The sequence below is a fragment of the Cricetulus griseus genome, chromosome 4, assembly GCF_003668045.3.
Source record: "Cricetulus griseus strain 17A/GY chromosome 4, alternate assembly CriGri-PICRH-1.0, whole genome shotgun sequence".
In the NCBI taxonomy this organism is placed as follows: domain Eukaryota; kingdom Metazoa; phylum Chordata; class Mammalia; order Rodentia; family Cricetidae; genus Cricetulus; species Cricetulus griseus.
The window spans coordinates 99,009,860-99,020,713 of NC_048597.1; the positions used below are offsets into that span (position 1 = coordinate 99,009,860).

Consider the following 10,854-nt stretch of genomic DNA (forward strand, 5'->3'; position numbering starts at 1 on the left):
TTACATATAGAGAGAAATAAATGCACAGAAAACTGTTAACCTGAAATGACAAACAAATATGGCAGCATGAAAAGACATCTACAGAGGATCTCCCATGAGCATGTACAGTCATTCCCTGGTTACACAATCGTTTTTTTTTTTATTCAGAGAAATCTTGTGCAATTCACATTCTCCACAAGTCAAAAGGACTGTCTGCAATCACTGCATATTTTAAAGTTGCATAACTTCTGATGTGCTTTTTGTGGGCGTGCATGGAGTGTCATTTTCAAAGACTTTTTAAAATTGCTGATGTAGACAAAACTGACATGAAAAGGAGCAAACGCTTTTGGAACAGCCCCCAGAGCACTTCTCTTAGTACTCACGTGCTTGTTTTTCAGTGATGATCATGTGTTAAATTCTGGATCTGTTGATTTGTGGAGAGGGTGTGATGTTTCATTGTTGCTTATCAGACATTCTTGGCTCTTCATCTTTCCTAAACATAGTAGGTACGATCTTTGGCCTCCTTGTGATTGGTTAGAGACACATGGCTGATTCCAGCCACTGAGTCACAAGTTTCCAGCCTGTGACGTTTAATTGCTGGCATGAGGCTTTCCATCTTCCTCCTCTAACCCCTTGAACGACAGGCTTCTTGTCTCTCTGCTCTTTCAAGACTGCAGAAACCAAAGTCTGTGGATGCTGAAGAACTTTATAGAAAAGGATGGAGTAGCAGATGGAGAGATGGATCAGCAGTTAAGAGCACTTGCTCTTTCAGGAGCCCAGGTTCAATTCCCAGCATCCATGATGCTCACAACTGTCTGTAATTCCAGTTCTAGGACATCTGATGCCCTCTTCTGGCCTCTGGGTATACTATACACATGTGGTACACACATCTATGCGAGCAAAACACCCATATACAAGAAATAAAATAACCAACTTTTTAAAAGAATGGAGTATTTCATATTTATGTTACTAGAGCATCATCCAGCCTCTCCTCATCAAAAATGCACATCAAACACCAGCTGGGAGTTTGTTAGACCCCCCCCCCAACCCATGGAGTCAGAACTTACATTTGAGCAACCTTCATCAGATGCTCATGGAACATCAGAAATCATAGGTTTCTGGTCCAGGGTATCCTGATGGATACACAGGGGAAAGGAGGGGACCCGTCTTAGGGTCTATTTCCTCACTAACATACATGTGAAAATTTGATGATGTAACACATCCCTGACATTCAGGGTCCCCTTACCACTGTTTCTGTTACCAATGGTCAAGCATGATCTGAAAATATTAAGCAGAAGATTCCAGTTGTATTCTATTCTGAGTAGAGAGATAACATCTCATGCTCCATTCCACGGAGGACAGGAGGACAGGACTCACTCATTTGTAGAGCATACCCATGCTGTATAAAAGAGTCTACTCACCCATTAGTCATTCATTAGCTGACTGCCTCTGCTAACAGATTACAGACCAGGGAAATGTTAGTCCTTGTGTTTACACAACCCTTGATATACATCATCATGGTCCCAAATTCTAGACTGTTACAGATGGAAATTTTAGAACAGCTTATTGTGATAAGAATTCTGTTTTATTATTAATTATGATAGCAACAGTGGCTATTAACTTTCTATGGCTAACTTACAAATTAATCTTTATGTATGTACAAGGAAATTATACACATATAATTATATATTTACACATGATTTTTGTATGAATATGTAAATAAAAATTATATGTAACTATATTTAAATATATAACACATTTATATGTCATATATAATTTCCCTGTACATACATAAATATTAATTTGTAAATTAATGCATATGGCTGGGGTACCATCTGCTGCTTCAGTTATCTTCTGGAAGACCTTTAAGTTGCCACCATGGATGAGGTGTGACTGTCATGTATACTCAGTGCTCCAGCCTTAGCAAATGCCCAGTACACAGCTGTTCACATTGGAATCTCAGAAAACACTGCCACATCCTGGAACGGTGACTTCTCAAAAATTTTTTTTCCATTTCCCCTACAGCAAAATTTACATCTTTTAAAGACTTTGGGTGGCATGCAGCTTAAGAATTCAGTAAATATTGATCTGCGAACCCACCCACGTGGTTCTGTCAACCGTGTGATCATCCTCAAATGCAGTGTTGATTGTCTTAATTCCTCCCCTATCCTATTCCTGTAACTTTCAGGTTTTCTTCCCTGATCCTCCAACCAGGAGATGCCCCCAGGCCTGCAGAAGCCTCTGCAGAGCTTAGAGACTTCACTTTCTCTACCGAGGCTCTGTGTTCTGTGCAGGTACGTTAAGAGGTCCACTGCCTCTGAGAACTATGGAAAACTGTCCAGCGGAAGAACAGTCATGCACACACACGCACGTGCACGCACACACCCACGCTTTCCATGTCTCTCCCACGCTGGAGGAAGGAAGTATCAGAGAGGGAAAGTCCCTGGGTAAACAGTGGTGATTCCGCTGTTCATCCTTTCCCTCGGGAGGAGGAGGCTCCGCGGGCTGTTTGTTCATTCCATCCTAAACCTTTATGTGAGGAAGAAAATGCAAGGATTATCCATCCCTTTGAAATAAATGTGAAAACCTCAGTTGTGTAGCTGCCCGGAGGCCTTGAAGATCCCGTGGAAGAGCAAAGGCAGGAACCAAATGGGGTGGGATGCTGGGACCCCAAAACGAGCCCTGGGGTCTCCTGAATTGTCGAGAACCTCTGTGAGTCTCTGTCCTCCCCAGCTGATCTACCCTTGCCTTCTGGGAAGTCATTTCTGGGTCCTTTTCTTCAAGTTTTCATTATTTTAATATATGTCTTTATATATTAGCAAATTTTAAAATTGGCTTTTAAAGTTAACATAGAAATGGGTTTCATTGTGGCGTTTCCATACCTATATGCCTAAACTTTGTATCAATTCATTCCTCACTCTGATGTCCTCCTCTCTCAGCCCCTGTGTCCCTCTGGCTGCTTCCCTTTCATCCCCCAGAGTAATTAAATAATGACCACCTTGTGACATGTCCACACACACGTACATTATAATGTACTTTGGTCATATTATTCTCATAGCCTTCTCTTATATGCTCTCTGCTTCCCTCTCTCATACATTCCCTTCTGTTGTCGGGGCTTTTTGAAAACCACATTTTAATTTTATCAATTATGTATGTATGCAGAGGGGCTTGTGAGTCTATGTGCCATCATGCAGAAGCAGAGGTCTGAGAACAACTCACAGGGTTACATTTCTTCTACCACCATTTGGGTTCTGAGGGGGATCAACCTCAGGTTATCAGACATTGGCCTTGGTGGCAAGCACCTTGACCTGCTGAGCCAGCTCACCAGCCTCAAATACTGATGCTTTTTTTCAGTGCTGGGGGATTGAACCCAGAGCCTCATGTATGTAAGCTACGTTACGTATGCTCAGCTATGCCCCAACCCTGTCATGTTACTTTCTGAGACTCTGCATATTTTTTTAAAAAATTAAATATTTGTCTTTTTGAGTCTGTTTCACAAAACTTAATGACCTCTAGTTCTATCCCTTTTTCTGCAAAGAATGGGATTATGTCGGTTTGTGACTAAATAACACTCCACTGAATTCCTTTATCCATTCGCCCCTGCTAAACAATCCGAGGGTTGCAAACATTATCCCATGGAAACTTTATTGTGTGTGGAGTGTTAAGTCATTTTGATCTTTAAATTACTTTATCACATTATTTAGGGTGAAGAGGGCACACCTGTGCCACAAGACTCAAGTGGAGGTCAGAGGACAACTTTCAGGAATCAGTCCTCTCCTTCCACCATGTGGATGCTGGCATCAGTCTGTGGTCATCGGTTTTGGTGACAAATGCTATTATCTGCTGAGTCATCTCACCAACACTCACTTGGTGACAGGGAGGACACAGGCCAAATCAGAGGGAAAGGGGGGATGGGGGAGAGAGAGAGATAATGGTTTATAGAAAGCACCTAACATTCTACCCTTTATTAATAAATACACTCGAAAGCCTAGTGACACCTGGGAAAAAGCCTCCACAGTGCAAAAGAGATTCCAGTGGTCTCAGATGCCTGAGGCCCATTTCTCCAGGACATGAGGTTTTCAATGCTAAAGTGTGGCATGTTCAAGGACACATGGCACAGTCTGATAGAGCCATGGGTAATAACAAGCTGGCTGCAAAGAAGAGCACAGAAGAGGACGGTGGGTAAGTGACATAAAGGATACAGTTGGCTATCCCCTTTGCAGAGTTCCCTGAGGTCAGAGTTCCAAGTTCAAGGTTTCTGAGCGAAGAGGTCCACTTTGGGTAGGGATGAGTGGAGGGAGTGGGGGCACAGAATATGGATGGAACCAGGACCAGAGAAGCTCTTTAGAAGACGTTGCCTAAGTATGTACTAGAGAGATGGCTTATCCAGTAAAGCACATGGCAACAAGGTATTTGGATCCCCAGCACCCACATAAATGTTAGGGGAGTGTGGTAGTCTCCCTGTAATGCCAGTGGTTAGGGGGTTCTGACAGGGGATCCCTAGAGTAGGCTGCCTTATGTAGACTCTCATCCAAACAGTCAGACTCTGGATTCAAATGGCAAACCCTGCCTCCATATGTAAGGGGAGAGAGCAACTGAGGAAGACACTTGGCATTGACCTCTGGCTTCCACATGCAGGTCAATACCAGCTAAAAAAAGGCAGATATTTGATCAACTAATACAATTTTAAGAATTAAGTCAAAATCACAAATAATGGCTAATCTCAAAATGTTGATTTAAAGAACAGGCATTGTGCAGAATTCCCTTCTGGCAAGAGAAACCAAGAGAGCAACTTCATCACACCGATTCTTTCACGCTCCGGCAGGCAAGTGATAAAATCATCAGATGAGGGTCCGGCCCTGTCTCCTGCAGTCACTTTCACAAGTGTGCCGTGTCTAAAATAATGAAGGCGGCTTTATTAAATGATGGCTGGCTGCAGTCCCTGTGCTAATTTGAAATAGGCTTATTAGTTTAATGACTGCTCCGAATCATCAGAATTCATTAGTGTTAGCGCCCTGGCTTCATTGGACATCAGCCCAAGGCTCCAGGACGTGGTGCTCACGCTTCTCTATTTGTGTCCCTCTTGCTTCTCACATAAGATGCTGTGTGTGTGCCTGTGTATATGCTGTCATTCCATAAACCAGCACTTCCTGCCGGCTTTATCTGTTGATGGATTTGAGTCCTTTTCTCTCTCCCTCAAACAAACAAAATTTCCATGGCTGCCTTCTGCTTTGAGCAAAGACATCCACAGGTTGTATAGAGTGTCTTTTAAATGGTTTTATTCACATATTCTTTTTCTTAAGAGTTTGATCCAGGAACTGGGAAGACAGATCATTTGGTCAAGTGTTTGCCTTGCATATGTGAAGGCCTGAGTTCAAACCCCAGGACCCACAGTGGCACATGCTTGTAATCCCAGTAAGGGGAGGTCGAGGCAGGAGGATGGATCTCTGGGGCTCACTGGTCTGCTAGCCTAGCCTACTTGATGAGTTTCTGTGGCAGATTCTGTTTAAAGAAAAAAGTTGAACAGAGCCAGAGGAACAACAATTCACCTCATGCACATGAATGCACTCACACACACTTGTGCACCGGCACAAACATGAATGTGCACACACACCATAGCATCCAAAGGTGTGTCATTCCCCCAACCCCCTCTGTGGCTTCCATTTCTACTCTTGCCTGTTCCGTTGTCTCACTCCCCCAAGGACAGGCATTTCTGACATCCTTTGTGTGTGTGCACACCTATGTATATATGTACATATTTACTTGTATACATATGTAGATATACACACACATTATACATTTATATCAATGTATATATATTATATTATATACATATACTTTCATACACACACACACACATATGCACAGGCACATATGTGTATATGTCCTGGTTGAGATTTTGTCAACAAAGGTAGGGTCATCTGGGAAGAGTAACCTAATTTGGGAAAATGCCTCCATCAGATTGGCCTCTAAGTATGGCTGTGGGGGCATTTTCTTGATTGATGTTTGATGTGGGAGGGCTCTGCTTACTGTGGGCAGTGCCAAGCCTAGGCAGGTGGTTCTGGTCTGTATAAGAAAGCAAAATGAGCCAGCTATAGGGAACAAGGTGGTAAGCAGCGTTCCTTCATGGCCTCTGCTTCAATTCAACACCTTGTGCTTCTGTTTTGATATCTGCTCATGGTGTTACAGTAACCTGTAAGCCAAATTAACCCTTTCCTTCCCAAGTTGCTTTTGGTCAGTGTTTTATCAAAGCAATGGAAAGCACACTGATAAATGTGCATATGTGCAAATGTACAGATAGATACACATATATACACATGTGCATACACACATATACATGTACACACATATACACATAATGCATACATACACATTTATACATACATACATATTACTGACTTTGGCAGTGTGGAAGCCAGCAAGGAAACCATGTCTATCTTAAGGTAATCAGACTTTTCAACCTGAGAAAACATCTTTTTCCAGGATGGCTTCCTTAGATCTCTTCTGTTATAAGAAAAATAAAGGAACACAACACCGTCCATCAATGCAAAAAGCAGACACCACTCCTGCAGCAAACCCGAGAACCCTTCCTCCCTCGACGTGTGTTTTATGCCAGTAATTAAGGCATGAAAGGCCCAGAAAAGCAAGAGCAACAGACTCCTCTGCCTCTCTCTGGCTTGAGTTGGTAGCTGTGGTTGGACTAACAGTCTTGAGTCCTTACTTCAGGAACTGTTTGAGAGTGAGGATTTGTCAGTGTGAGGAAGAGAAGGATTTCCCCCCATCCTTGCATACGAACTTGAAAGACGAGATCTTCTGTAGCTTTGAGGCGGTTTTATTAGATTATTTTTTCTCCCCATTCTTCATCCTTCCTTCAGAGATTCTCACGCAGCAACGTCTGTGTTTACATTTGAACAAACCCAAGTGTCCTGAGTGATCTGTTTGTTCTTTTTGGAGCATGGTCCAAGGGAAGATGGTTCCCAGCCTGATTGGCTATGGTTCAGAAAAAGAGATAATGTGGAGTCAGAAAAATGAATTCCAATCAATTTCTAATATGCACTACAGTATTAATGGAGCTCGAGTGTAATTAAACTGTTTGACTAATAATATGAGGTCATTGCATTTGAAAACAAAACCAGTCACTGGCTGGAGTGGATAGTGTAGTTGATAATGCTTGCCCTGCAAAAAAAAAAAAAAAAAAAAAAAAAAAAAAAAAAAAAAAAAAAAAAAGAAGGAAGGAAGAAAAAGAGGATTGGATTCAGGTCCTCAGCAACCACGTAAAAACTGGGCATAGTGGCATGCATCTATGACCCTAGTGCTGGTGTGTGAAGACAGTTGCATCCCTAGAGTTCCTTGGCCTAATCGGTGATCTCAAGATTCAGTGAAAGACCCTGCATCAGAGTGATTGAAGGAGGCCTAAGGAGTCAAGCCCCAGCCTCTTCCTACTCTGCCTCAGGTCATGGTGCTTGCCTGCTCACTCTCCTCTTTCTAGAGCTCCTCGCTATCAAGGATCCTGTCTGATTTGCTTAGGACCCAGGAAATGTACCATCATGCTGGGGGTGGATCTTGGAGCAAATGAGTAGATGGGTAAATGCAGTGTGAGTGATAGATTCCCCAAACACTTTCAGCTTTGATTTCTCTCCTCTATCACAAGTTACCACAAATAAATGCCTGGATTTACTCCACCGTATTTCCCCAGAAAGGGAGAAAAATATGGAGATTCCTATAAAGACTTTGTATTAAAGAGGAAGAGATACACAACATGACATGTCCTGAAGAGCAAACCCTGATTGGTCAGGGAAGGGGAGAGCATTGAGGTGGGAGTGGGGGTCTGCAATAATTTTTTCAAATCCTGGTACTCATGCTTCTTGGATATCCCATACTCTTGCCTTCTCACCAAAAATGTCTAAACTCTCTTAGGATTCAAGATGCTATTGGCAGGTAATAGGTTATTTGGGAGCCACATAACGATAAGGGACTTGAGTCCCAATGGGCTTCTGTTTTCATTGAAATGAGCCTTCTGCCCTCATCTACACTGACACACAGTTAAAGGATTGACTCTTGAAGTGTGAGGAAACAAAGGCCTGGGAGCCAGAGTCTATGCTATTATCTGTGGGTCCTGGATCCAACAGGGAAATGAATTCTATTTGGCTGGTTCAAAGGAGATGTTTATACAAGGAGTCATTTATGGAGGTCTGGGTGTGTTGGAAGAATGAAAATAATGAGACACTGGGGGCTTTTAATGACCCTGGGACACGGGGATGCTGAGACCATGGGAAGAAGAGTTTAGAATTCCCAGGGTCTAGTGAGAACTTGGACATGGAAGTGGGTAGCCTAGTAAGAGGTGTAGTAGACACAATGGGCACAAACACCTCTTAAAAGATGGTGCAGACAGAGAGCGTGGGGTTGTTTATGTCCCAAAACCTTACCTCTCACCCTCAATCTGCAGCTTGTGACTCTCATTAGCCAGGCCCAACTGAAACACGATGGCCAGGTCATCTAATCCACATGTACCATGGGAAGACAGGACAGAGGGACACATCTTTGATGATGGAGAGAGCAGTGTAGAAGAAGCCACATCCTTGATCCAGGGTACGAAGGAACAGGATGATGTTTGTTTAGAACATGAAGTTGATTGGAATAAAATGTATTGAGTAATATTAATAAGCAGAATCAATATTAAAATTCCCTCATGGTTTGGAAAGGACTCATCTTCTCGTGAATATTGGACTTTGGTTGGGATGTTGTCTGGAGACAGAGAGCAAAGAACAGGTCCTTGGTCCTGGGTGTCCTCAAAGGTTTGCTAGGTGACTGATGCTTCCCATGATGCCAGCCTTCAAAATGATTCCAAATGATCCCTTAGTGATATGCACTCCACTTTTCCCCAGAGCCGGTCTATAAACCAACAGAACCCAACAGAAGCCATGAAGTGTCACTTCTGAGGTAACAAAGTTATAGTAGCCTCTCTCCATCTCTTTCCCTCTTCTTCCCGCTTTTTTTTCTTCCTTTCTGTCCTAACCAAGGTCTCCTCCTCTTTCCTCTTCCCCCATTTCTCCTTCTCACCTTCCTCCCCCCTCTCTCCCTTCCTTCCTTTCCATTGGCCTGGGAAGCTGCTTCAGAAGAAGTGGGACCTCCTGAGAGACCCACTTAATGAGTTGCTGAGGCTTCCTGATACCATTTCACAGAAAAGCTTGGAAATTGATTTATGACCTATTGAACCTTCAGATGAGATGGCCACCCTCCTGACCACATCTGTGCCACTTCATGTGAGCCTATGCACTAGAACCAGTAGGTGTGAGATAACAGATGTCTCCAGTTTTAAATCACTCACTTTTGGGTAACTGTACCCCAGTAGGAGCTTGGCAGTCAAGATCATTTGCATATCATGCACTAATGGTTAGCAATAGGCACAAGACACGTTTTTATTCTCTGCTTATTACATGAAGCCAGTACTACATTATTCCTGAAGCCAGTAGACCATCCTCTCTTAAATATGTGGCAAAGTGCTTTTCTTGTCTCTCTGAGACTCAGTTTCCCCAGCAGTGTCTATCAAAGGGTTGTCTGAGAACTGGATGGGATAAGATCTTACAAAGTGCTAAGGATGGCACCTGAAATACACTGACTGATCAACAAATTCAGCTCCTATTAGTCAGGGAGAGAAAACAGCTCATAATAAAGATGTCTGTTGTAGTCACTATGATCAAATACATGACTGAAGAGACAGAGCTTTATGTTGGCTCATCCTTCAGGGCATCCAGGCCACTGTCTCCGGAAGGCACAGTGGCTCAAGTGGACATTTGACCATGGTAGTGAGAGCACTTGACTGGTAGAGGTCAGTAGCTGGTGGTGAGAGATTGGGCAAGAAGCAGAGATGGGCTTTAATCCTCTAGACCCCATTCTTGTACCCTATGGCACCAACTAGGTTCTGCCACCTTCCCCAAACAGCATTGCCTACTGGGGACCAAGTGTTCAAACACATGAACCCCCAGGGGACATTTCTAATGCAAACTTGACAAGGTCCCCAAGGAGACCTGAGCAGAGAATTCACCACTGCCCCATGGTGTGGTATAGTTCAGCTGTTACTTCCTTTGCTTGCTTCAGGACAAGTCTGTTTGTTCCCAATGGCTGCCATGCACAGGAACCACCCCCCACTTTCTCAACAGCCAGCTCTTTGAAAGTCCTCCACCCTAACCGTGAAGAATTAACTGTCTCCACCCGTGCCTCCCTGGCAGAAAAGGGAATCCCTGATTTTCTGGGCATGTTCTATCTCTTGCTGGCTGTTTGCCCGACTTTACTCAGGCTTTCCATTCTCTAATGACTCGGGGATGAGTGTCGGACTGAGTCATAGTGAGTTGGGTGGGGTAAGAGTGACCACGTGGTGTGGACCAAAGTCACTCAGGCTGGCGGGCCTCACGGTACTACAGAAAACAGTACTATGCACTAGAGAGCAAAGAGAGTGGGAAACCAAACTCAGGCAGATTCCTGTTAGCCTGGGAAAGTGTGGTGCTTTCCTACCAGGAGGAGGAAGAGCTCAGTGAGAGCTTGGTCATCCAATTCCTGTGTTGACGCTCTGATTGACTTTGAGGACGATCTTCCCCCAAACACCCAGGAGACGGGGAAGCATGTTATTTTCAATTTTTAGTACCACCCCTAGGGCCAGGTAAAAAGCAAATATTGGTGGCTGGGATGTTGCTCAAGAGAAAGCAGTGCCTAGCATGTGGAGGGTTCTGGATCCCATGCCCAGCTCCAAGGCAAGACAAAAACCAGCCAGGGAAACAAGCTTGTTTCCTTCTCAAGCACACAAAAGCTATATAATAGGACAAAATAGCATTGTCCAGTGCAAAAGCAGCTAGGGTGTTTTCGTTTGTGCCTGGTGTA

General features: G+C 43.7%; 1 long non-coding RNA gene across 2 annotated transcripts; it reads left to right on the forward strand.

The window, feature by feature from the left end:
* The first annotated feature begins 2,440 nt into the window (after nt 1-2,440).
* Nucleotides 2,441-4,807, forward strand: LOC118238653. 2 transcript variants are annotated; one of them, XR_004769499.1, is made up of 3 exons: nt 2,441-2,691; nt 3,684-4,161; nt 4,722-4,807. It is a non-coding gene; the product is annotated as an uncharacterized LOC118238653 (long non-coding RNA). The 2 variants fall into 2 exon arrangements; XR_004769500.1 differs by having other exon boundaries at nt 3,967-4,161.
* The last annotated feature ends 6,047 nt before the right edge of the window (nt 4,808-10,854 follow it).